General features: G+C 36.8%; 1 pseudogene across 1 annotated transcript; it reads right to left on the bottom strand.

Annotated features, from left to right (window-relative positions):
* Window positions 1-305: 305 nt before the first annotated feature.
* On the bottom strand, window positions 306-21,289 carry LOC149826877 (putative alkaline/neutral invertase F; annotated as a pseudogene). Its single transcript, XR_016435116.1, has 5 exons — window positions 20,852-21,289; window positions 12,574-12,576; window positions 3,897-4,308; window positions 1,602-2,167; window positions 306-797 (listed from the first exon to the last, which is right to left on the bottom strand). The product of XR_016435116.1 is annotated as a putative alkaline/neutral invertase F (transcript).
* Between the last annotated feature and the right edge of the window lie 6,629 nt (window positions 21,290-27,918).

Genomic DNA, 27,918 nt, shown 5'->3' with positions numbered 1-27,918 from the left:
TGTTCCTAATGCAAGCAGTAAACCTCCATATCACATGGAAATTAGATCCACTCACACTTGACTTTGATGAGTGAACGCATGCAAGCCAGCAACCAATGGCTTACCTTTGATCAACCACAACTCTCTCTCTCTCTCTCTCTCTCTCTCTCTCTCTCTCTCTCTCTCTCTCTCTCTCTCTCTCTCTCTCTCTCCACACACACGTTTAATGATACAAACACATATCAAAAGATGTGATTGTAACATCAACACTCGATACAGGTAAAATGACTAAAATGTTCAAACTATGAGAAACCCAATACTAATTCAAATAAAATGATTAAATTAGCCAAATTGGTGTAAAAGAGGCTGCATGCCTGGTTGCTGGTTATGGTCCCTAGTTGAGTCGGCAGAGGCAAAAAAGAGAGCTTCTCATACCAAATGTAAGTTACTTGTGTATAGGTAGATTGGACTAGCATAAACCTTTGCTTAAGCAGCTCGAGAAAAAAAATCCTGTTTGTATGTGGCTCAGCAACAAAATGTGGTCGACAGAACAAGTGAAGGTTTGATCTTCTCCTCCTCAAGTGAGACCATGCCCATATGGGAGGGATCTTCAAGCATCATCTTGGAGACCAAATAACCAGCAATTTACCAGATTTGAATCTTGTGTGTCTGTTTGCCAATATACTGACCAGTTTTACCATCATAATACTCTGGCCAGCCATCCTTGTGAAGCCTACCTTCAGCAAGCTCAAGAGCCTTTCTTGCTATGTCTGGTCTCCCTGTTTTAATGCAAGCTGCTGTGAGCAACCACAGAAGAACTGCATAAACATAGTTCTCATTAGATGAAACTGCCAAGCTAAAGTCAGCTAGCTACATCACATGGACGCATCTTTGGAAGCAGGGATACATGCAAGCAACTGGTTTAATGCCGCTAAAACCAGGAGCCAAGAATCAAAACCATCATCAGAACAAACACCAAAACTAATGAGCAGAAAAAAACTGGACAGACCATGGCCAGAACTACAAAGTAGAGCAATAAACTTTCGGCCTATGTCAGAGATGTTCCATTTTGATTCACGCTCTGTACTTCCACCCCACCCCACCCCATATACTACTCATTGGAAACTTCGTAAAAATGCCGGTATCCCCATATCCATGTGACATGGCTTTCAGCTTTGCAGCATCTCTCTTTTGGCCACAAAAGTGTAGTTATGAATAATATAAGTCCATATGTTAACAGTTGGACCATTTAGAGCCACTCTATCTGAGGGCAACCCGGAGTTTGGATACCCAAAAACAAAAAAGAAAAGGAGAAAGGTTATTATATACGGGTATACATAAACAACAACATGCTTGAGTGAATAACATTCTCCTTTTACAGGCAACCACTGGATTGAAGCCAAAAATGCCCTCAAGCAGCTCAGCAGTTTGCATGTATGCAGAATTCAGACAACAAAGAAAGAAAGCATGCACATCAGGGAAGAGCAATGCAAAAAGGAGATGGAGACTCAGCACTTTGCTACAAGTTCTTCTCCCCTTTGTGGTTATTGTTGTTGTTGTTGTTGTTGTTGTTGTGTGTGTGTGTGTGAGAGAGAGAGAGAGAGAGAAAGACATGCCCTCACCTGGCCAAGAGCCACCATTATGATAACTCCATCTTGTGTTTTTAGGATCATAACCTGTGACTATCTGCCATTCATGACTCTCCAGAGCTGGATTGGTGACCTTAAGAGGCATTTCACCAACAAGATCCTCCCATCTCTTCTCAATAAGATCCATTATAGCCTTGGATTGTTCCTGAGTAGCTAACGATGACAAAATTGCTATGCAGTTGCCCAAAGTGAACCATCTGAAATGCATTCGAGCTGGACTGACATTCCCAATGAAGTATCCACCATTTGTTGGCATGAAGTCAAATAACCAATCTGGGATTGATTCGGGATTAACATTGAACTTGTTAACAGCAGTATGAGAGTATTCTTCAGTCTTGTAACGATAAATATTGTTTAGTTGTTGAAAATCAAGCCAGAAATAATTGCGCAAATGATATCTGAGAGCATGTAATCTTTTGTCTATCATTGCTATGAATCCTTCCCCACCACCTTCTGCCCTCAGAAGCCAGAAGCCGACGAGCACACCTAAATGCCATAAAGAACAATGCTTGTATCTCAATAGGATAACCATAAATACCCTGAAAGAAGAATTATGTATAGGAGTTCTTGATAAAGATAATGACAATAAGAAATATGCAGCTAGATACACTGCATTTAAAAGTATAAAAAAAATGCCTGGATTAAAAAGAAAAGATTACATAGTGCAAATGCTAGGTCCGATGAGCAAACGTATTAGCCTCTTCTCACAAATATTAGTCTTCATTTAGCATATAAGAGTGACATGTTGTGGAACTATTACACAAAAAAACGCTTGCAAAAGAAAAGGACAGCATTTAGTGAGATGATACCGCTAATAAGCATCAGTATGTAAAAGATAGATACTCCATACAACAAACAATTTTCACTATGATTATAGGATATAATAAAAAATGGCAACCAACAAAACAAGTCTCCATTGATCACATAATGCATGCTAACGTACCTCATGGTAGAGCCCATTAGTGCTTCCAGAATAAAAACAAATAAAATCAAATATCAGAAGTGTGTATAGGTAGGTAATCCAGATAGCCAGCAAAGCATGCTTATGAAGTACCAGTGCAAATATGTTTGAGTCAATCTCCTCACACTTCTCCAATCACTTTATGGAAAAGGAGAATAACAATGACTGCACAATTTTACTTAGAAGAATAAAGGAAAAAGTATTTATTGAATTGGCATTTTCACAAGGTTCAATTGGTGAATTGACAACAAGGTATTCATAACCAATATTCACTTTCAACATACTGAGTCTCAGGGAGCAGCATTTGTGCCCCTGGTTTTACAATTGATGCCAAGATAAACTGTGTTATTCTTTGAGATGTCTATTATCCATGAAATTCACAGACCGATATAATCATAACCAGTGCTATCAAAAACACGCCTTGAGGCACAAAAGGCGCGCCTCACCTTGAGAAGAAGAAGTCTCTCATATTTTTTAGTACATATAATTAGTTTTCCAGTTATGTAATCAGTTTCTTAGTTACTTTGAATTAATTAGATTATTTACTTTTATTATTAATTAGGAAGAAGAAGAAGAATGTTAATCTCATATTTTTTAGTACTTATAATTATTTTTTCAGTTATGTAATCAGTTTCTTAGTTACTTTGAATTAATTAGATTATCTTACTTTTATTTTTAATTAGTAAGCTTTTAATTAGTTTATTTTGCTTTTTATATGTTAATCTCATATTTTTTAGTACTTATTTAAGATTTTCTATTGCTTATTGGTTGTTGCTTTATAGGACATTATATTTTTCAATTATATAATTAGTTTTTCAGTTATGTAATCAGTTTTTTAGTTACTTTTATATGTTAATCTTATATTTTTTAGTACTGATTTGAGATATTCTATTTCTTATTAGTTGTTACTTCATTAATAAAGCATTTCTTTATTTATTTGTATTTTTAAACATTATTTTATAATTTTTTTAAGTTTTCAAAAAAAAAAATTGAGGCTTACGACTTGCCTCAGTTTTTGGTGGAGCGCCCCGCTACGCCTCAACGCTTTTCACAACACTGATCATAACAATGAATCTCAAAATAACCAATGTCAATAATCACTTACTAGTGATTCCTAAAGGAAACATTTCAGAAAAGAAGAAAGTGCATGCCATGCATATTGCAAATGTTCCACACAACAGCCTAAGAAATGTTTATAAGAAAGGGGTGAGAAACTTCCATGAAAATATTTCGAGCTGATCACAAAAAGAAAAAAATTTGCAAACTTCTTCCAGAACATAAAAATAAATCACCATATAAATGCTCACCATTCTACGGTCAACCATACAGCAACCATCTGCACAAAGAAGAGTTGAAAAAATGTCAAATCCCTCAGAAAGGCAAAGCGATAATATCAACCTCATTCCTGTTTGGGGAATGGTCTCCTGTAGCTTTTGTGTAAGCATGCAACATGAATATCCACCAAAACCCAGAATCAACTGGTGCTACTCTTCCAATAGCAGTTCCTCCAAAATCAGCAACTGTTGTGTCAGTACCTCTTGCATGATTGTGGAGAATCTTGAAACTTGCTGGCATAACTCCTTGCCCAAGAGTGAAGCAATCAACATGCTTCACCAATGACTGAAGTCCAAGGGTCCTCAAAAGGAAATTTTTTACTATCGCTGGTTCATTATTCATCAAGAAAGCTAAACCACTTGGAACAAAATCTCTGACAAATACCTAAAAGATAACAGAATGCAACACTCAATACACATACCAACTGGAACATGCCCAACATCAAGAAGTACCAAATATTAAAGATCAGCTAATCTAGTCCAAGTACAAATGTCAAGATTTGCAATCTTTTACCCTTCCAAAATCATGAAGCCTTTGTTGAGCATAGTATAAATGAGTAGACACAAAAGCTAAGAGATAAATTCTGATAAGCATCGTTTTTATGTGATTATGACATATCAAACTAAACCATGCAAATTAGGACAATCGTATGAACTTTAGAATGACATAATTGTTCAATGTTCACATTGACAACTGAAGAAGCACAACACAAATTAATGAAATCAATAAAAATGCTAAAATAAGCCTAACATGACATACAAATGCAGACAGATAAATCCCTGGTCTCCTGTTTTTTTTCCTTTTGTATCTTAATGGTTTTTCCTCTCCGGATGGTACAAATACCATGAGTATATAGGAATAGGATACACAATAGCAGATTTCTACCCTGGCAGTGCTGAGAGTCTGAGACTGGTAAACTGGAACCATCCAGGGATGTAAATGGGCCGGATTCGGTTTGGATCTAAACATTACTGAATCCAACCTAATCGGGTATTGCTTAATCAGATTCGGGTTCGGATGAAAAAAGTTGTACCGGATCTGGGTTCAATAAGTTAGGTGAAGTTCAAACTAATAATAAAAAAAATTTAAAACTGAGGCAAACATTAAGCATTTATTACCGGGATGAGTTGGGCTATGTAGCTATACTTTTTGTGCTAGTGCATTTATGACAAATTTCGTAAAAAGTGCAAAATAAAAAATGTGGCTGAAGCTTTTTAAAAGTTGTGTCATGCATTTATTGAGCTCTGGAATGTTTTGAATGCATGGGCTGCCAGTGTGTTTTCCCAAAACAAAATGTTTGACTCTTCGCAATATTAAGTGTCTTTTCGGATTCTGTTCTAAAACCGAATCTGATACTGAACTGTTTAAAAACTATTATCAAACCCGATCAAACGGGTTCGGGTGGGTCGGGTACCCGACCCAGACCATTGACATAGGGATGGCTATTGCTCTAGCACTATCTTTCTAAACTGATAAAGAATTCAGTGCATGTTTTGTTGCATTCAGAATAATTATCATATGAAAATGTGTCCTCAATTTTCAATTATTTGTTGGCAGGTGGGAACATGAAGTGCAGAATCCAACGAGCTCCAACAGCAGCAGAAGATAAGGAGATACCTCATCTGGAAAAGAGGGAGGACTGTGTTGAGGACATTATGCTTGTCCATTTCTTGTGTGGATGACCAAGATCATACTTAGAACCTTTTTTAATTGTTTTCTGGTAGCCGCTGATGGAGGGAAATTGGGAGATAAGGGGGGGTCGACTAAGGTGGAAAGGGTAACTTGATGAAGAAGGGAAAATTCTCACTAAGAAACCCTAATGAGTCAATCTCAAGCCTCAAGAGGCAAGAGCCACATCCACTCCACAAAGAAAGAGACCAAGGGAAAGTAATTCTCATTAAGAAGGATCAAAAGCATATGAGATAACCCTAACAAGGAGGCATATATAGAACCACCCATGAGCCCCAATGACTAAAATACTCCTCACTAATCCCCAATTAACCCCTTACACCTTCCATGGATCTAATTACATGATGTGAGAGGATCTCCTACTAAACCGCACCATACAAGAAGACTAAAAAACAAAAAAAATAACCAAACAAAATTGTATGCTATCAATCCCACCCTCTTCAAATTCGCCCTGTTCTCAAGGCAATACTTGTGAGTGTGGCTGATCCTTTTCTTAGCTCCACTTCTTGTCTTCGTAGGTCTTCTTTCATCTCCTTGCATGAAGGTGTGGATCATCTAAAGTCTCAATCTCCATGAGATTACATTAGCCCCATTTACAATTACATTCAAGGAAATATCTACTAACTCCATTATAATTTATTCCTCATGATCCCTTAGTTGTCATAGGCCTAAGCGGGCCTAGGCAGTACCCAAAATAAAAATAATAATAAAAAAATAATAAAAAACATGTATATTGTCTTCTCTTTCTTCTTCTTCTCCTTGAAGAAGAAAACAAATGATATGTCTTAAAAAAAACGTTCAAAAAAAATTAAAAAAAAACTAGACTTTTAAAAAAAGCCTAGGCAGCTTTAGAAAAAGTCACTATAATGAGGTCAAAAATCATCATGAATGGATTGAGGTTGTGAATAATGAATTAGAAGCCTTAGAAAAAGCCAAAACTTGAGAGATTCAATCATTACTTATAGGAAAGAAAACCATAGGATGTCGATGGGTCTATAAAATTAAAACCAAAAGTAATAAAACATTAGAAAAATACAAAGCTAGGTTAGTCACCAAAGGGCATAGTCAAGAATATGTGATGGATTATGAGGAAACATTTGCCCCAATAGCTAGGATGACCACAGTTGGAACTCTCATCACCATCACATCTATTAGAAAATGGTTTGTCTTTAAAATGAATGTTAAAAATATCTTTTTAAATGAAACACGTAATGAAGAAGTCTATATGGAACCTCTACCAGGGTTAGGTTTGGCACATTTAAAAGTGATTACGAAAGGCTTTGTATGGTCTAAAACAAGCTCCTAAGGCTTTGTATGATCGTTTTAGTAATATGATGGTTCAACTAAGATTTAGATCTTGTTATACTGATATTGTCTTGTTTGTTAAGTCCTCTGATGATAGTATAGTTATTTTGCTCCTCTATGTAGACGATATGATTATTACAGGAGGTGATAAATAGGGAGTTAGTCATATCAATGATATTCTAAAAAAAATTTATATAACAGATCTTGACTTTGTTTAATATTTTCTTGGGATAGAAGTTGCTTACTCACCCCGAGGGTATTTTTTGTCTCAGACTAAGTATGTAGCCGAGATAATTCAAAAGTCGAGTCTTACGGATGAAAAGGGAGTGGACACACAAGAGGTCATCAATGCAAAATTAAAGAAAGATGATGAAGAACCTATGAAAGATCAAACTCCATATTGCCAAATGATTGGCGCCTTAACTTACCTTTCTATTACTCGTCATGATATTGTTCATTCATACTGCTAACCAATTTCAGCATTCTCCCACTATAGTACATATGAGTGTTGTGATGAGAATAGTTAGATATGTTAAAAATACTATCAATCATGGTTTGTTTTTATCATCTTCATCCTCATTAGATGTTATTGCATATACTGACTCTGATTGGGGAGGAGATGTAAATGATCATCGTTCCGCCACTAGTTTTTGTGTTTTTTTAGGTGATTCATTGATATCTTAGAGATGCAAGAAACAACAGAAGGTGTTCCTATCTTCCACAAAAATTGAGTATTGTGCAATGGCCACTGTGATTTCTGAGTTGGTGTGGTTACAACAATTAGTCGAAGACTTGAGAGTTTTCATATCTACACCGTCAAGATTATGTTTTGATAATAAAAGTGTCTTCTATATCATCTTTTATATCGCAAACAACCTATGTAACAGGGATTCGGCTAGCAGGGTGTCGCACCCGCGTCGACGTGACTCGACGCGGGTGCGGCACCGGATGCGGTCAACCCGACCCTGGGTGCGTTGACCGCACCCAGGGTCATTTCGATCTTTTTTTTTTGGATTTTTTTTTTAAAATTGCCCTATAAAATGGGTTGCGGAATTTTAAAAAAAAATCTTGGGGGGAATATAACTTTCATCAAAAGGAAAAACCTTAACGTGGTACAACTGATCTAAAACCCATGAAAATAATTATCCTAATCTAATCAACAAGAAAATATGATGCTTTCAAATAAAGGAAGTCCAGCATTGGAACGTAATGCATACAAAAGACAAAAGCATAAATTCCATCCCTTTGAAACACAAAGTGACCATTGATTAAACAGAAAACCTCCTGGATATTTATAAAAAAAATAGATATTAAGCTTATATCCAAGCATGGATTCTTAGTAAACAAAATCCAAAAACGTTAGAAACTCAGTCAATCACTGATAAGCTACAACCTGCTCTTACCTAGGAGCGGACCCCTTCACCAAAACGAAGGAACAACGACAATTCGCTAGGGTGCGAATGAAAATCCCACTGGATTTTATTCCCTCGTCGGAGGTCAAAATCACGATTGAATTAAGCCGACCCTAGACATAGGTGGTGGCGTATGAGAACACAATTCATTTATGTGTCATGTGTAGATCTATAGCCCATACCGGCAACTGGTGTGGGTAGAGACCGAAAATCCTTGAAAGAATGACAGAAGTGGAGCCTAATGGGTGGACGTTGGTCAAGATCTCACGGCGATACCGGAACCACCATCGCTAATAGCCTCCTTCTCCTCCGTCCCGTCCAAGCCCAACCACAGGCCCGCAAATCAGCATCCTTGTCGCAACAGAGTACTATAGTCGGCACCTGTCGAAATTGAGGCCAGACCCTACTTCAGAGAGGATTCTGTCCCAAATTTCCCGCCATGGCAAGCTCGACCATCCCTTCCAAAAACCACCGCTATACGCCTGATAATCGTCGCCAAGAGCTCACCGTGCAATTAGGAACGAACATGGTGATCAACGAGGGTCATGAAACTATGGACACCTGGAAACCCAACCCTATGGAAAGCTGCAATGACGGGTCATATCATCTGCAGGATACTCATACGATGGAATATGGATACCCAGATGCAAGGCACATATCAGCGGAGCAGGTGCTGACACCTGGCCTGCCTCCCCCGCCCTTCTCCTTCCCTCCTATCGTGACAGACAGTTGGTCGGGATTCCTCATTCTTGAAAAACGTGAGATCAGGCCAGGTTGTTCGGTTGAATATGAATCGGACGCTCCCCTGGTTTTTACCCATTTCGTTGGATTTTATACACCCCAAACGGACCCGGGTCGTGGACTCAAGCTCGATTCAGAGCCCCATGAATCCAGTTTTCAGAACTGTTTCAACATCTCGATCAAGCCTCAAAGCAAGGGGTTCGGAACTTCAAGGGGTCTCCAAGGGCATCCTTAACCTTATGAAGGAAAAAGGAGCCCCTTCCCGCAGGGGCATCAAGACTTTCGAAAGGCTCAGAGGCCAATGTGGACACCTTTGTGAAAAGGTGGGAGGCCACATAAGTAGCACATTCACGCAATACAAAAATGTGTTTGTTTTCTCAAGTTGAAGAATCTGGATCAAATCCCACTGAGGCTGCCATTGCTTTGAGGCTCGTGAGGCTGGATGGTCATGTCCTCAACCCGGAGTTTTACCTCACAACCAGGTGGGCTCATTATGTGAGTCAGCACCCGCGCACCTGCGTGTAATGAAATATGCGGAAGAATCCAAGAATGCTAAAGCATTCACTATGTCCCACACGGACAAATGCAACAAGCATAAGAGAGGAAATCCACTAAGGGATATACGAAAGGCCTTATAAAAAGGCTACACACATGAAAAATAATATCACTATTATTGAAGAGAAGCTCTCAAGAGCAATACAACATACAAGGGGGGTTCCCCCTATTTATAAGAAAAGGAGACCAAAGGGGCTCCCAATAGAGTCGTTGGGGGCCCCAACGACTCCATTGTGGGGCCCCTTTTCGGTATCCAAAATATATTTTAAAAAATAAAAAAACAAAAATAAAAAACAGCAAAATGAAAGAAATAAAACAAGTACCCCTATTGGGTACTTGTGAAATGACCATAATACCCCTATCGGATATTATGGTGAATATACATCTATATTTATATATATATAGATGTAATATTACATATGTTTTAACACCCCCCCCCCCCTCAAACTTTACGGGGGAATGACCGAAAGTTTGCCAAGAAGGAACAAGAAGCGAGGAGCAGGCAGGGCTTTGGTGAAGAAATCTGCAAGTTGATATTCTGAAGTGACATATGGCAGTGTAACTGTCCCACGAAGATATTCATCACGTACATAATGACAGTCCATTTCAATATGTTTAGTCCTCTCATGGAAAGTATGGTTGCTGGTAATGTAGATGGCACTTTTGTTGTCGCAACAAAGCTTCGAAGCCCCAGTAATTTCGACTCCCATATCTTGAAGAAGACTTCGAAGCCATACCAGCTCCATTGTAGTAGTTACCATAGCCCTGTATTCTGCTTCAGTAGAAGACAATGAGACTTTCTGCTGTTTCTTGCACCTCCAAGCAATTAGTGAATCTCCTAGGAAAACACAAAAGCCAGTAGTTGAGATTCGATCATTTGGGTTTCCTCCCCAGTCAGCATCAGTATAAGCTAGTAAATCTAAGGAAGAGATTGAGGATAGGAATAGTCCTTTAGTCAAAGTATTTTTAATATATCGAATGATCTGGAGCACAGCACTCATATGCACAGATGTAGGAGCATGCTGAAATTGACTTGCAGAGTGCACAGCATGAGCAATATCCGGCCTGGTGATAGTCAGATAGGTGAGGGAGCCTATGAGTTGACTGTAGGGCGTAGGATCATCCAGCAGAACTCCATCCTCCAGTCGTAGTTTAGCATTGATAACCTCGGGAGTCTCCACCTTTTTATCATCTGAAATCCCAGATTTGGAACATATGTCTGCAGCAAGCTTCATCTATGACAATATATACCCTCGAGGAGAGTATGCAACTTCTATACCAAGAAAGTACCTGAGAAAACCCAGATCAGACATATCAAAATTATGTTTTAACATATTTTTAACTTTAAGAATACCACTTTCATCATTGCCAGTGATGATCATATCATCAACATAAAGCAGAAGGATGATGATAATATTACCTGCACGTTTAACAAAAAGAGCAGTGTCAGTATAACATGAGCGAAATCCCAATTGTAACATGATAGCACTAAATCTATCATACCAAGCCTTAGGGGCTTGTTTAAGACCATATAAAGCTTTTAATAACCGAAGGGTTTGACCTGGGTTAACACTGATTCCCGACGGAGGGTCCATATATACTTCTTCATTCAACTGACCATTAAGAAAGGCATTTTTAACATCTAATTGGAATATAGGCCATTTCTTAGATGATTCTACCGTAATTAAAGTTCTAACGCTTGTCATGCGAGCCACGGGAGCAAAAGTCTCCTCATAATCGATGTCATACTCTTGTGAGTATCCCTTAGCAACTAATCTAGCTTTATAACGTTCTAGGGAACCATCACTTTTTGTTTTGACTTTGTAGACCCATCGACATCCTATAGCTTTCTTATTTGGAGGAAGGTGAACTATTTCCCAAGTTTTAGCTTTATTTAAAGCATCTAGTTCAACTTTCATTGCTTCAACCCAATGAGGTATACTTTTTGCTTGATTATAATGGGAAGGTTCATAGTAAGAATGCAAGGCTATTAGACAAGCTCTATATTTAGGTGAGAGAGTTTCATATGAGACAAACCTATTAGGTGGAATTGATTCTCTAGAAGAACGCCTAAGGGAGGTCTCTTCTAGGGGTTTATTAAGCCGCAAGAATTTTTCTAAAGCACTAATAGGTTGGGCTTCCTCACGCCGAGTGTATACTTGGAGATTGTCACCATTAGTTGGTGATACATCATTATCATGAGAATCATGAGTATTTTCTAAAACTTCCGGATGACTCAAAGAGTCATCATTTGAATCTTCTAAAAGATCATTGATAAACATATATTCAATTTCATTTGATTTTTCGAATATGTCAAATCCATTTTCATCTTCTAAAAAGGTCACATCTTTGGAGACAAATAACTTATTGTTTTTATGGTCAAAGCATCTATAGCGTTTTTTATTTTCACCATATCCTAAAAATACACATTATATTGCTTTAGGTGACAAATTATCTCTTTTATGTAAGAGAACGAAGCATTTACACCCAAAAATTCGAAGACGATTGTAGTCGGGTGTCATATTAAAAAGTTTTTCATAAGGAGAGATATTGTTCAATTTTGAAGATGGCATCCTATTGATTAAATAGGTGGAGGTTAACACGGCTTCGGCCCAAAAATTTTTAGGAATATTTTTAGAAATGAGTAAGGATCTAGTGGTTTCCAAAATATGCCTATGTTTTCTTTCCGCTAGACCATTTTGTTGAGGAGTTCTTGGGCAAGATTTTTTATGACAAATGCCATGTTGTTTTAGATATGATTGAAAATCATTTGATAAGTACTCTCTACCCGAATCGGATCTAAGAATGAATATTTGACTTTGAAATTGATTTTGAACTTTTGCATGGAATTCTGTAAAGAAGTTAAAAACTTCTGATTTAAAGTTAAGAAAATAAATCCATACATATCTAGTATAATCATCAATAAAAGTAACATAATACGAATAACCACCTTTAGATAGAACCGGAGATGGCCCCCAAACATCGGAATGCACCAATTCAAAAGGTCTTGTTGTCACAAAGGATCTAATAGGAAAAGGAGTAGACTTCATTTTGCCAAAAATGCAATCTTTGCAAGTGATATCTTTTTCTTTACAAAACTTGTGTCCAAAAGGAAAAAGATACATTTTAGAGTAACTTGGATGTCCAAGCCTTTTATGCCAAGTTTCAATATTTTTGTCTTGGACATAAGTACAAAATGAGGTATTTGGAAGCATTAAATTATCCATAAAATAAAGGTCTCCCTTCCTATGGCCTTGCCCAATCCGCTTCCCCGACCGGAGATCCTGCACAAAGCACCCTTGGGATGAGAAAGATATTTCACATCCATGGTCGGCTATTTGAGAAACGGAAAAGAGATTAAGATTTAATTTTGGAACTATTCTAACTTTTGGAACAAGGAAATTTTGAACATTTTTAGAATCAAGAGTTCAAACACCATTTATTTTGAGAAAAGTTCCATCGGCCGTAGAGACACAAGACATTTTTGAATTGGTGTGCACATTGGTTAATGCATTTTCATGAGGGGTCATGTGAAAAGAAGCTCCGGAATCTAAAATCCAAAAGTACGTACCGGGAGGTGATGATGAGGCAATTGCGGCACCGAAGGTAGAAGAAGTAGCCTTTAGAATTTATTGGAGAGCCAAGGAAATTTGTCCAAGAGTATCTTTGAGATCCACGTTCTTGCCGTCATCTTCTTTGGTGGATGATTCTTCAACGGAAGCCACCTTTGGCTTGAATGCTCCATTTAGCTTTGGGCAAACGGGTTTAATATGCCCCGGCTCATAACAATGATGACATATAATCATTTTTCTTCCACCACTCCCTTGCTTACCAAAATGAGGTGGTTTGTATGTTTTGACATGATTGACGGGTTTAGATACGGCAAGAACTTCATCAATGCTTTTACCCATATTATGCCTAGTCTCTTCTTGAGTAATCTCGGCAATAGCCTCTTCTAAGGGAGGAAACGTGGATCTATGGAGAAGTGAGGATCTAACTTGTTCAAATTCGGGACGAAGCCCAAATAAAAATTGAAACAATCTATCTTGTTCCATTTGTTTTTGTCTTAGTACCACATCCTCCATAGACACCCATTTAGGCTCTAAAAGAGCTAATTCATCCCACAAAGGATTTAGAGCACTATAATAGTCTTGTATGCTCATGTCACCTTGTTTTGTGGTTCTCACTTTTTCTTGCAAAAAATAAGCTCTTGCAAGATCCTTTTGGGTAAACATACCCTTCATAAAAAACCAAGCTTCATTTGCCCGGCGGAATTTTGCAATATTTGCACATACCTTAAGTTCAACATTATTCATAAACCATGCTAGGATTTTTGCATGGTTACTCTCCCAATCTTCCATTTGATGATGATAATCTTCAATAGCCTTGAGACGAGCATCGCCTTCAAGTGCTTTCTCTTGATCTTCTTCCATCTTTGTGAGCTTAAGTTGGGGTTCCGGAATGGTCCCCATTACATAACCCCAAAGCTTCTTCCCTTTGAGATTATTCTCCATTGCGGATGCCCACATCATGTAATTTTTCCCATTGAGCTTGAATGATAGATCGATCTTGACTTCCATTGCTACAAAATGGAGGTGAGAGAGAAAAGAAAAAAAGGAAGTAGAGAGATACACGATTTTACCTTAGAAGATCGTATGGCTCTGATACCATGTAATGAAATATGCGGAAGAATCCAAGAATGCTAAAGCATTCACTATGTCCCACACGGACAAATGCAACAAGCATAAGAGAGGAAATCCACTAAGGGATATACGAAAGGCCTTATAAAAAGGCTACACACATGAAAAATAATATCACTATTATTGAAGAGGAGCTCTCAAGAGCAATACAACATACAAGGGGGGTTCCCCCTATTTATAAGAAAAGGAGACCAAAGGGGCTCCCAATAGAGTCGTTGGGAGCCCCCAACGGTCACAATTGTGACCGTTGGGGGCCCCAACAACTCCATTGTGGGGCCCCTTTTCGGTATCCAAAATATATTTTAAAAAATAAAAAAACAAAAATAAAAAACAGCAAAATGAAAGAAATAAAACAAGTACCCCTATTGGGTACTTGTGAAATGACCATAATACCCCTATCGAGTATTATGGTGAATATACATCTATATTTATATATATATAAATGTAATATTACATATGTTTTAACACGCACCCCCGCACCCAGGTTTTTTGGAAGTGCCGAATCCCCGCACCCGCACTCATGTGACATAGCAAGCAACCATACATTTCATGAGCGAGCAAAGAATATCAAAATTGATTGACATTATGTCCGTGAAGAGTTCCTGAAGAAAACCATCACTCTACCATATGTGTCATCTGAGTATCAACTAGCGGACTTCTTCACTAAGGTGCTACCATCTTCTATATTCCACTTTCTTCTTGGCAAACTCTTGGTTGTCATTCCGTGAGTCTGAGGGGGTGTTAAAATATGGGTTGTATAAGCATATATATATATATATATGCTTGTAATATGTATTACCCTCTAGGGATATTTTGATCTTTTAACCATTGTAATTTTTTGTAATAGGTTTTGCCCAATAGGGGTTTTTTATTTTTATTTTTATTTTGTAATATGTTATATTGCAAGGGCATTTTTGTCCTTGACAATATAATAGTAATATAGCTATTGGAGGTCCCAACAGCTAGATTTCTAGCCGTTGAGGAGCCCCAACCGCTATATTTTAGGGAGCCTCTCACTCCCCTTTTGCCTATAAATATGGGGGTTGTACCCCTTGTAATGTAATGCATTTTGTGTACATTGTGTATGAAATAAAGACTATATTTTTTAAGTGTTGTGTTTCTCTAAGCCCCTAAGTAGCTATTGTGTTTTTGCCCTTTGTGTGGGCTTTGTATTGGCATCTTGTTTAAGGTGTGTGGAGAGCACTTGGTTTATTACAACAAGAATCTGATCCAGTTCCTCACATGGGTTAGAGAAAATTTCAAGTAAATCTACATAGAATAATCCAATCTAGATCAGCATGTGCCTTTCACTACTTTATCTATGAATTACAATGTTATCCTCCGCTTTCATCTCATCCATGGTGGCTATCATCTTCTCAAAAAACACACATTTGGTTCCATATCTCAATACTAAGGCCATTCACCATTTCATGAGCTCCTTTTGTAGCCATCCTTGACAAGTAAATCCTAAATTTTGCAGCAGGATAAACCGCTCCTGCTGCTAATAAAATGTTGTTGATACCAAGGTTTAGGACAAGGGTTAAGGCCAAATTTGAGTTTGGTCTTAGTGGTAGGCTATGTCACATGGGTGCGGGTGCGGGTGCGGGGATTCGGCACTTCCAAAAAACCCGGGTGCGGCAGGGGCAAAAATGTAATATATATATATATATATATATATATATCATGTATAGTGTATATGTATGAATGTATGGTAGATGTTAAGGTCCATGACATTTATGCATGTTAGCACGTTCACCACAATTTTATGCCCCTAACAAATATAAAAATTGATATGGTGATTAGGTGTATTAATTGTCACAATCATGGACATTTTAGTAATTTTTATTAGGAAAACATATTAATAATTGTGCATTTTGAATGCACAGCTAATAAGTGTGTAACTTATTTTTACACAAAATTGCAAAAATAGCTACTGGTGTCCATTAATGCATGGAACCGCCAAGTCATTTTTAAACTTTAAAGGTGTATTTTATCGTCATGTGTTAACACCTGCAGATGGCTATGGAAGTCAACACACTTATTAACTACTGATCCCCCTTCATGAGAAGCCTTTTGTTTTATGTTTGCAGAGGCATTGATTTTTTTTAGATGTATATCTGAATGTGTGCCCAACTTGCTTTTTACCATTTTTTTATCTTATATGGTTGTCCCCAAAGATGAAAGTGATGAGTTATGGAGCCTGATTCATTGTTTTTGGATTTTTTTTTAAATTCCGCAGCCCTTTTTATAGGGAAAAAATTTAAAAAAAAAAATCCAAAAAAATGGACAAAAATGACTCTGGGTGAGGTCAACGCACCCAGGGTCGGGTTGACCGCACCCGCGTCGACGCGGGTGCGGCACCCTGCTAGCCGAATCCCTGTGACATAGGTGGTAGGTGAATTGGCTAGGTTCTAGAATTTTTTGGTGAATTATTGTGAGGTTTAAAAGGGTGCAATAAGCTAGAATATACAGGTTTGTTTTATGACAAAATTCAGTACCTACAGTCAGTAAGTCAAGATTGTTAATGAATTTTGGGGTGAGGTAAATTAAGCTAGGTTAAGGACAAATAAGGCTAGTCGTGTACCAATTTTCAGGTGTATATGAGGTAGGGTTAAGCTGTGGGTGAGGACATGAAGTCAGATTCACTTCTGCCCTACTGTAGTCTGAAACAGAGAACAAAAACCAAGCAAGGTACAAGAAGCGACTATTCTGAAATGAATATCTCACCAAATCCAGCAATTCAAGATTTTAGAATTATCTATAGCTCCACATGATATTCCAATAAATATCAAAAGTTGAAACAATCTGGGGTGTTGTTCAGCAAAATTTATGTAGAACATAACTATAGAGCAAAAATTTTTGGTGTAATTCTTACTGGACCAACTGTCGGAATTCGCAACAGATAGCTCGCCAACACAATTCCAGTGGGATCAACACCACAGAGGCTCAAACCGACCACTGTAAGACAAGAGAGCTCCCTGATTTACGTGTATCCACCAAATAACTCCAAATATCCCGGAAAAGAAAAATAACGATTGACATTTCTCTCCAAATTCAAATACTTTTTCAACTCAACATAATAGCCAAATAAACACCCAACTACAGATCTAATAACATCTATGTCACATGGGTGCGGGTGCGGGCGCGGGTGCGGGTGCGGGTGCGGGTGCGGGGATTCGGCACTTCCAAAAAACCCGGGTGCGGGGGTGCGGCAGGGGCAAAAATGTAATAAGTAATATATATATATATATATATATATATATATATAAAGGGGGTTGGGGAATAGGCGGGGTTTTTTTTTAAAAAGGGGGTTGGGGAATAGGCGGGGTTTTTTTTTTAAACTTTGCAGCTGTCAGGCAGCTGCTGTCAGGCAGCTGCTGTCAGCAGCTGACAGGCAGCTGCTGACAGCAGCTGACAGACAGCTGCTGCAGCTGTGCTGACAGACAGCTGCTGCAGCTGTGCTGACAGCACAGCTGACAGCACAGCTGACAGCTGCTGTCAGCACAGCTGACAGCTGCTGTCAGCAGCTGTGCTGACAGCTGCTGTCAGCAGCTGTGCGTGAAAACTGAAAAACTTACTTTATGCTAGGCAGCTGACAGACTAGCATAAAGTTTTTTTAAAAAAAATTCGAAGCCCATTTGGGCAATTTTTTTTTTTTTAAAAATGGACATTAATGATCCTGGGTGCGGTCAACGCACCCAGGATCGAGTTGACCGCACCCGGTGCGGCACCCGCACCCGCGTCGAGTCGCGTCGACGCGGGTGCGGCACCCTCCTAGCCGAATCCCTGTGACATAGAATAACATCAAAACGATGATGCCATGCTCAGCAAACTCATATCCATAGGTTAATCATCACGAAATAGCAATCAAACATCAAAATCTCCTCCGAATTTTATGTTGAAATAAGAAAACTCAACAAACATGAAACCCATGCATGCTTCTACAAATTTATTCTAGCATCTAACAATCCAAATTCATTCATAAACACTTCAGATCTCCAATATAACATGATCAGATGCTAGATCTATGCAAATCCAAGCAACCCAAAATGAACTCCACAGTAAAATGAAATCGATCTAACTATTCTTCACTTGTTATTCACGTTGAGGAGTCATTCCTCACATTGGATGCTCCAAATCACTAAATCTCAATTAATTTTGCTTCAAATCTAATGAAACTCCTGTTTGAGTCGATCTACACGAATTCACGCTCGGATGATTGATTTCTCTACACCGATTGTGGATTTCACATTAAATTGAGCATAACTCCAAATCAGCTAGCCCGAATTTCACACCAGTGGTGAAATTCTTTCTCGAATTCGATCACAAACACTTTTTTTGAATTTTCTAATAAGATGGAATGAGAATCGTGATTTGATACCAGAAAAGATAGCCTATCATGGAGGAGATGGGTTGGATGGAAGAGAATTGGCAGATAGGGGGGCGGCTAAGATGGAGATGGTGACTTGATGAAGAAGAAAGGGAAAATTCTCACTAAGAAACCTTAATGAGTCAATCTCACGCCTCAAGAGGCAAGAGAAACATCCACTCTACAAAGAGAGAGGCCAAGGAGAACTAATTTTCATTAAGAACGATCAAAAGCATATAAAACGACCCTGACATAGGGGCATATATAGAACCTATGAGCCCCAATAACTAAAATACCCCTCACTAATCCCCATGTAACCCCTTACACCCTCCATGGATCCTTGGATCTAATTACATAATGTGAAAGGATCTCCTACTAACCCGCCCCATACAAGAAAACTCAAAAACAAAAAAACTGCCCAAACAAAATGGTATGCTAACATTTTCATATGAAAATTGTCATTGATCTAACGAAACACACATGCATCAAGGGTTTAGAACTCAAGAAATCCAATTCCCTAATGCAATTTCCACAATAATGAAATATAAACATTTTCCTGTCCAATACCCTAAACACTGTCCAAATAAAGCCTAATAAAAAAAACAATTTTGATCTTACTCTTGAAAAGATTATTTAAAAAAAACACATTTCAAATGAAATCTCATTTCATTCCATGTGTAGGTGTTCTTTTTTATTTATGGTAGTCAAGATAGGTGTTGCCACTAATGAGATTAAAACTCAAGATCTTTTAGATAAGATGATGCAATTATTTTATTTGAATATCTAGGTGTAGGTTGGGATAAAAGTAGTGTCCATAAAACATATATCATTGTCATAGATACAGGCAATTTTTTTAACATATATGTAATTTAATGGAAAAAATATTGTGGTAGTTTTCAGAATATCAGCCAGTTATAAATAATTATGTTATATTACTTACTGAACACCTATGTCACATGGGTGCGGGTGCGAGTGCGGGTGCGAGTGCGGGTGCGGGGGTGCGGCAAATATATATATATATATATATATATATATATATATATATATATATATATATATATATATATATATATATATATATATATATATATATATATATATATATATAATTTGTGCAGGGTAGGGGTCGAGCCCCCTCCCTGCGCCCTCTTTGTGCAGGGGAGGGGTCGAGCTGATGAGTTGTGGAGCTTGATTCAGAGTTTTTGCCCTTGCAGAAAGGAGGGTCTGGGGGCTCCCCCCGGCGAGGTCAGCCGGCGGGGGGTCCAGGGGGGCCTCCCCTGGCCTTGGGGGCAGCGCCCCCCAGAACAATTTTTTTTTAATAAAAAAATTGGACACAAAAAAAATTAATAAAAAAATTGGACAAAAAAATTAATAAAAAAATAGACACAAATGACCCTGGGTGCGGTCAACGCACCCAGGGTCGGGTTGACCACACCCGGTGTTGCACCCGCACCCGCGTCGAGTCGCGTCGACGCGGGTGCGGCACCCTGCTAGCCGAATCCCTGTGACATAGCTGAACACAATACACGCATGACTACAAAGTTGTCCATAATTCAAACATACAACTTCCAGTTCACTCCCTCCCTAGATTGACTAATCAGTAATACATCATTGCAATCATAATATATACAACAGAATATTCAGTTCTATGATTCTTTATCTCTGGTAAATACAAAGCAGTATGGGACCAATGCTGACCCTCAATATAACACAAACAAGGGCAAAGAAGTCTTGCATATATGGTCCATACACTTGTTTGTGCAAGAGACCATAAACAATTTCAGGAACCTGTTACACACATATTTCCTCCTTTTATTAGTCCTTGTGAATTAGACATGTATTGTTCGTTGGACTAGGCACAATGGTACCGCTATAATTTCGTTTAGCACATATTTCTGGTTGCTGGACATGTTTCAGCAGAAGGAAGGGGAAGAACAAGAAAAAGAGTGAAAAGGATATCAGTTGCAAGCTTTCTCCCTAGATCAATAAATCAGGTTTATTTCAAATCCCTGAAATATTGTGCATAAATTACAGAAAATGTAAAACTTACATCATCAAACAAGACGCTGCAGAATGTTCAAAGAAATGGTGCAAAACCTATGCATCTTCAATATGCACATATAGATAAATAATGAGAAGAAGAAGAAGGCATGCACCTGGTTGTAGTTTAGAGCATCATCAGTTGAGTGATCTAGTGCAGCAATTGTACCCACCATTTTCCCTTGAAAAGAGCAATGGATTTCCTCAAGGTCTCCCAAGCATCATTCACTATTTGGTTTTGATTGAAGGAAGCATGACCAGCGCGAGGCGTGTTTGAAGTTGATTGTTTGGTTGGTGATAACAGACACTCCGATGATGCCGTGGCTTTTAAGCATTCTAGAAAGTGGGGGTCAGCAGATACGGCATGGTGAAGAAACTCCCTCATGCTGGGTTCGTCGCAGGATACTTGACGATCGATTTTCTGTAACCTTTTGTCCCTTGCATGCTTGAAGAAGTCCTCAGATGCATTTTTTATTGCACTGAAGCACGTCTCCATGTCTGGAGCATCTGCTTCTTTCAGTAGATCTGACGATGACATACCGATATAATGTTATTGAAACCCCCCAAGTCTCTGTTTGCACCTTGTGAGCAGAAATTGCAGCCTATTCCACAGACAGACGATATAATTCTCGATGTCAATCCTTGTTTCATAATGTAAAGAAGCGATAAGAAACAATTTGAGATCCAAAACTTATTTTCCGTGAGACCATAACATACATTGAATACTCTGAGAATCACATACTGGGGGAAAACCAAAAAAAATAGGAATTTCATATATCCTAACCTTCACAAGTTAGGGACACGAAAGAATGATCGGAACTATCAACAACATAAACATCAAGAAACATGAAATCAAAACCGGAGAACCCACCTAATTCGCATCAATCATGAAAAAACGCCACCAATCAGAACGGGAAACAAAATCTACAACCATCAATTTTATGGCGAAAAGCCCCTGATCACCCAATCCACGAAATTCAAAACCCGTAACCCACTAAATTCGCGTTAATCATGAAGAAATACACCAATCAGAATAGGCAACAAAACCCACAGGCATCTAATCTACAGTAAAAAAAACCCTGAATATCCAATTCATGTAAGCTGAAAACAGCACAAAGCTACGAATGAAAACCCTAACCCATGAAACGCTTCGAACCAACATGAAAACGTAAGCACAATATGTTATTTGCAAAAGGGAAACAATTACAACGACGAAAAAGAAACCCTAAATTCTGCAAAGCACATTAAACATCGATGAAAAATGAAACGGAAAAAATTAAAACAATCGATTAACCGCGATTGACCCACATAACATGTGATCGATGAGATCGGCAGTGGAAGGGAACGCGGACGGTCAATGAGATCAAAGAATTGCAGAGAAGAGATCGGAGACGAATGAATAGAGTCGAGAAGAGGGAAAGGAGATTGCCTCTCCATGAGAATCGGACAGAGCTCCGCAATTCTCTCGCTCGTTTCAAACGGAGAGAGCGAGGGAAAAAAACATCAATGCATATTTATGTCGGCGTACATCGACGTGACACGTGACTACGTGGTGGAAATTTTGGTCAAGTTTGGAAGTGTGAAAATCGTTCATATGAAAAGTTTATATGTGAAAAACTCCATATGAAGAATTTTGCGTGTTTGCTTTGGTCACAGTTAGGGCTGGAAAATGAACCGAGCAGCTCTTGATTGTTCGTGATTGATTTGTAATGCTGGCAAGCCGAGCCATGAGCAGCTCGTTTAGCTTAAATGAGTTGAGCTCGAACCTAGGGTGTTCGGCTTTGTCGGGCTTAGGTACGAAGAGAATGATGCATATAAAATATATACATAAAATATGAAATATTAAACATAATATATACATATATTTAATGTATAAATAACACGAAATGTTTTTACACAAGTTAACCCGAGTTCGGCCCGTCTCATTTAGGAACAAGTCGAGCTCAAACTCAGGTTGGCTAAACATCAATACAAACCAAGTCACAAGCTCAATCCACTGGTAAACAAGTTGAGCTTGAACATGCCATGTTCAGTTGGTTCAACTTGTTTACTAGCCCTAATCGAAGGTGAGGATAAACAATCACATATGAGAAAGTAGAAGCCGCAATTGTTGTTCACAAGGTCAATCTTATGATCAAGTTTTCTGGTGTTTTATTGACCTTAAAGTGTTGTGATTGTGATTCACAGGATCTTGGAAAAAATCAATAATCATAGGGTAAAAATGTGTTTATTGCTTCTAATGTAAAATTAAACTGGAAAAAGAAACAAAACTAAAACTTGTCATATGGAAAAAACATGTGAAAAGGGTTTTCTCTTGTAGATTGATTGTGCGCACACGATTGCATGGTGGACAATAAGGCCTCGTTTGTAAGTGAGAAAAAAAAATCATATAGAAAAGAAAAGTTTACATAAGACAAAATTTCATTAAAATTTTACATGTAAAAATGTTTATGATTATGAAAATCAAATTCATAAGGACAAATTTGCAAGTGACAAAATTTTATAAAAAACAAAAGTGTTGCCTATAAATTTTTTTCATATATATATATATATATATATATATATATATATATATATATATATATATATATATATATATATATATATATATATATATATATATATATATATATATATATATTATTTATATTTATATTTATATTTATATTTATATTTACATGAGAAAACTAGGTTGGAACTTTTTTAGTGTTTCAATTAGGGATGGGGAAATCTTTTTGGTCGAAAATCAGGGAAAATTTAAAAAATTTCTTTCAAAATATTTTATATGGTTGTAATGAGTATAAAGGTTGAAACGTTTCCTTTTCAACTTGCATTATTCTTAGTGTTTTCCTTCTAAACTTGCCCTTAAAATTTTTTTTTTTTTGGACGAGAAAAAGTTTTTTATTTGAAACAATTGGAAAATTTGCACACTTTCCCAATCTTTTTCCCACTTTCAAAGATATATTAAAGATCTGAGCCGTACAAAATTTATGTTTGCTGCCTCCGCTGGTGCCTAGTGGTAGGCGTTGGGTGCCAGACGAGTTGCAGTTGCATGCATGCATGCATAGCTCGTAAAGAGCTCCCTTGAACTCGTAAAATAAACCGAGTGAGCCAAACTGTTATGGGAAGCAGCGCGGTCCAGGAAGAGTCAAGAATATTGGCGCAAGCTGGTATGGTCTAAGGACCAGTTCCAGTTGGACCCTTTATCTCACTGTTAAAATAAGGTAGATTTTATACAAAATGACACTTGGATCATGTTTTTTCCATCAAATTTTTTATTTTTTAAGCATTAAATATTTTTAAAAATTGTAGAGCGTTGATTTTTAAATCTTATAAAAACCTAGCTGCATGTTGGAATGGGATGATCCAAGAGTCGATTACTATAAAATCGAACATGTAGATCACATTTGTATGGTCAGATTTTAGAAAACATAAACAAAATCATTTCAAATCCTAGTAGGCTGATGGTAGGCTAAAAAAGTGTTAGGCAACTACCACTTTTCTTTTATATATATATATATATATATATATATATATATATATATATATATATATATATATATATATATATATAGCTAGTCTGCTGCAGTTTAAATTTTGAAAAATGATTATACTATACAAAAAAATGTCATGCTTCTTGAAATGTTCTACAATTTTTGAAATTTGCCCCACATCCAAATTCGCAAATGTATGACTTATATAGGAACATTTTACCCTTTGTATGAGTGAACCTCTTAAAGTTTGTGCAATATATCGGTATGCTCTTTGGGTATCGCAAACACTTATTAAAAGCATATTTACACATTTTTTTTGTGGACCTCATGATGTTCGTATGACCAAATTTGCAAACTTCTTGTAATTGAAACCTGTCAAATCTTCGCAAATAGTCCACTAAATTCACATATATAGCACGAAGTTCGCATGACTAAATTTATGAACTTTTTGTCAAAACTTTGCAAATATTCTATTAAATTTGCATATATATTATGAATTTTACATAACCAAATATGCAAATTTTTTGTTACTAAAACCTATCGAAACTTTATAAACTAACTTTACATATATAGTATGAAGTTTGAATAACCAAATATGTAAACTTTTTGTAACTGAAACTTGTCAAAACTTTACAAATATTTCATTAAATTCACATATATAGCATGAAGTTCATATAACTAAATCTCTGAACTTTTTGTAACTGCAACCTATCAAAACTTCATAAAATAACTTTGCATATATAGTATGAAATTCGCATAACCAAATATGTGAACTTCATGTAACTGAAACCTCTCAAAACTTTATAATTATTTTATTAAATGTTCATATATAGAACGAAGTTCACATAGAACTGTGTGAATCTCCTTTAAGAAACTGGTCCTCAAGGAGATTTGTTCAAATTTTTTGCATGTGAATTTTTTTACATTCGCATAATTGGTAAATCATATATAAAATTATTTGTACTTTTTATTTTTCTCATTTGTTTATGGAAAGAACCCTAATATATATGCATGTTATTTTATTTTATTTTGTTTTTTTTTATTTGAAGATATGAGTATTTAATAGCCCCATGCTTATTTGTGCTTGGTTATTATTGTAGAAATTTTTTTATGTTTTCACGTGTTTTATTTAAAATTTACCATTAAATTTACTATTTAGGGTATATATATATATATATATATATGTGTGTGTGTGTGTGTGTGTGTGTGTGTGTGTGTGTGTGTGTGTGTGTTGTAGATGATTTATGCTTTTTTGTTTGTCCTTTAATTAATATTTAGTGTTTTGTGTTGCAATAATGAAATTAGCGTTTATTGTGCATGAGCATTGAATAAGGGTTAGAGGGTTATTGTGGGTAGCTGGTTTTTAGAGTGGTTGTTGTAGGTAGTTATGTTAATTGAATATATAAAGTGTATCTGAATGGTCTTTTCCTACATCCTATTTTCATTAGATGAATAATATATTGTGTTGTTGGTATAGTGAGTTAATGATGGACTCTAAAAGGGTTAAAACACATTGTCATGATACTAATCATCCCACTTAAAGATCTATAGCAGTCTCCAAAAATGATAGCTATAAGGAAATTATAGCATTGATGTCTCATAAAGCTGAATATGAGGAAGGATCAATGACCACCCAGTATAATTATTCTTTGAATGTAGATAACCAACATATATGAATAGATGTGTTAGACGATGATGATATAGATTCGATGTTACTTAGTGATGACGTTTAATCTGTTACTCGCAAAGCTAAAGAAGAAGTTGTTCTTGCGAAGTTAAAATATATACCATTTGACCTTTTTAAGGAGCAAAACCAGTTTGATGACAAATCTAATGGATTCTGAAACCAGTTCGGAGCCTTTTCTGACTGGTTCTGAAAGCTTTTTCACCATTTTTTGCAAGAGGATACCCTATTTTCTTCTATCTAAGAAAGATTGAGGGTTTTCTCAATCAGTTTTAAGGGTTTAAAGGTTTTTGTGTATGTTTTGGACTGGTTTGGCAGTTTTGAGACTATTTTAGAGTCTTTTTTGACTAGTTCAAGGCTGTTTTAGATCAGTTTAGGTATTTTATGGCTGGTTTCAATACTAGGACCCTGAGTATTACCTATAGAAGCATTCTTTTGTCATTTTTCTCATGCTTTTATGTGTAATTTTATCATGGATGCATGACTCTTGTATGATATTTCATTTATTTTATGTTGCTTTGTGTTATCCATAATTTTTATGTATAAATTATGTTTGAATTTATGATATATGAGATATGTTTTATCAAGATTCATTTGTTACATGAGATATAGTGTGAATTTGTGTTTTTATGTTAGAATATATAATTTATCATGAATATGCATGGATTATAATGATTGCATATGCATGCTTATAATATTATAATGCCCCAATTATTTAACTTATTTTTTGGGAATATATATATATATATATATATATATATATATATATATATATATATATATCACAACATAATATTTGGTTAACCATTCGGTCAAATAGTTGGGCGAGTTACAGGGTATAACAGAGGTTATTCATGCCATATTCAATATCATATCAATAAATTAAATGTCTAATCATTGTTATAAGAATGATAGTAACAAGTCATAATGTTCATAAGAGATTTGCAAGACTACAAATATTTGGTCTCATGGCTTCGCTCACAACGATGCCCACAATACGCTCCTTATACCTCATTCACTTTCTGGAAAACAAGAAAGGTAGAGAGGTCAGACTACAGCCTATCTCACTAAGCAACATTCTATCATTGTATATGTGCATTGTGCCATGTGTATATGTAAATATGCAACTATCAGAATTTAAATATATAATTTGCATATTTCATACGAGTTACATCAAGTATTTTCAATATTCATTTGAAACCCAAGTATCACGATCTCAATTATAAAAGACATGTATCACTAAAGGTTAAAAGTAAAGATTTAAGTTTGTCTTATTAACTCGCTCTTTGGGTACTCACAGGCTAAACATTGTAGCAAATTGAGACCATTCGGGGGTTCATTACAATTTTATCAAGTGACCTGAGTGACTAGCCGTATGGATACCTAAAGGGAACGGTCTGTGACCGAGAGAGTAATCTCCAATGGTAAAAACTATAAATAAGATGCATATTGAAAACTTCTGTAGAAAACTTGGATCTACCACCTAAGACATATTGGTAATCTTGACCCCCAAACTCTAAGGACTGGGGATTGGGTGAGACGTCTCGCTCTCATAAGCACAAAGAATGTCCCACAGAGTTTGTATCGTCTACCTCTCTAAGTAGACCACAAGTCTGGTAACATACATCATTTTTCAGGTATACTTAGAACCCAAAGAATCCAGTAACATATATCATCTTTCAGGTATACCAAAAAATCATGAATTTTATTTAATAGTGTTTATATTGGTTTGCATATTATTTGGTTTGTATCACTTCATCTCGCAAAGATATTGTAATTCCATCATGCACTCAGGTGGAAACAAGTGTAAACAGGTCCGACATAGTGCAATTAAGCACTCATACAACTATTCACAAGCCACAGACTTATGTTTGCCTAATACTCTTTCATTACATATCAAGTCACTTTGACAAATCGAATGTACATGTCCGTGTCATGTTTATTATAGATTTTGCCAGAGCTCTTGTGGCTCCATACAATTTTGATGAATTCACACACATATTTT

The sequence above is a fragment of the Nuphar pumila genome, chromosome 10 (assembly GCF_984573655.1).
Source record: "Nuphar pumila chromosome 10, dmNupPumi1.hap1.1, whole genome shotgun sequence".
NCBI lineage: Eukaryota > Viridiplantae > Streptophyta > Magnoliopsida > Nymphaeales > Nymphaeaceae > Nuphar > Nuphar pumila.
This window is presented reverse-complemented; position numbering and strand designations above follow the sequence as displayed.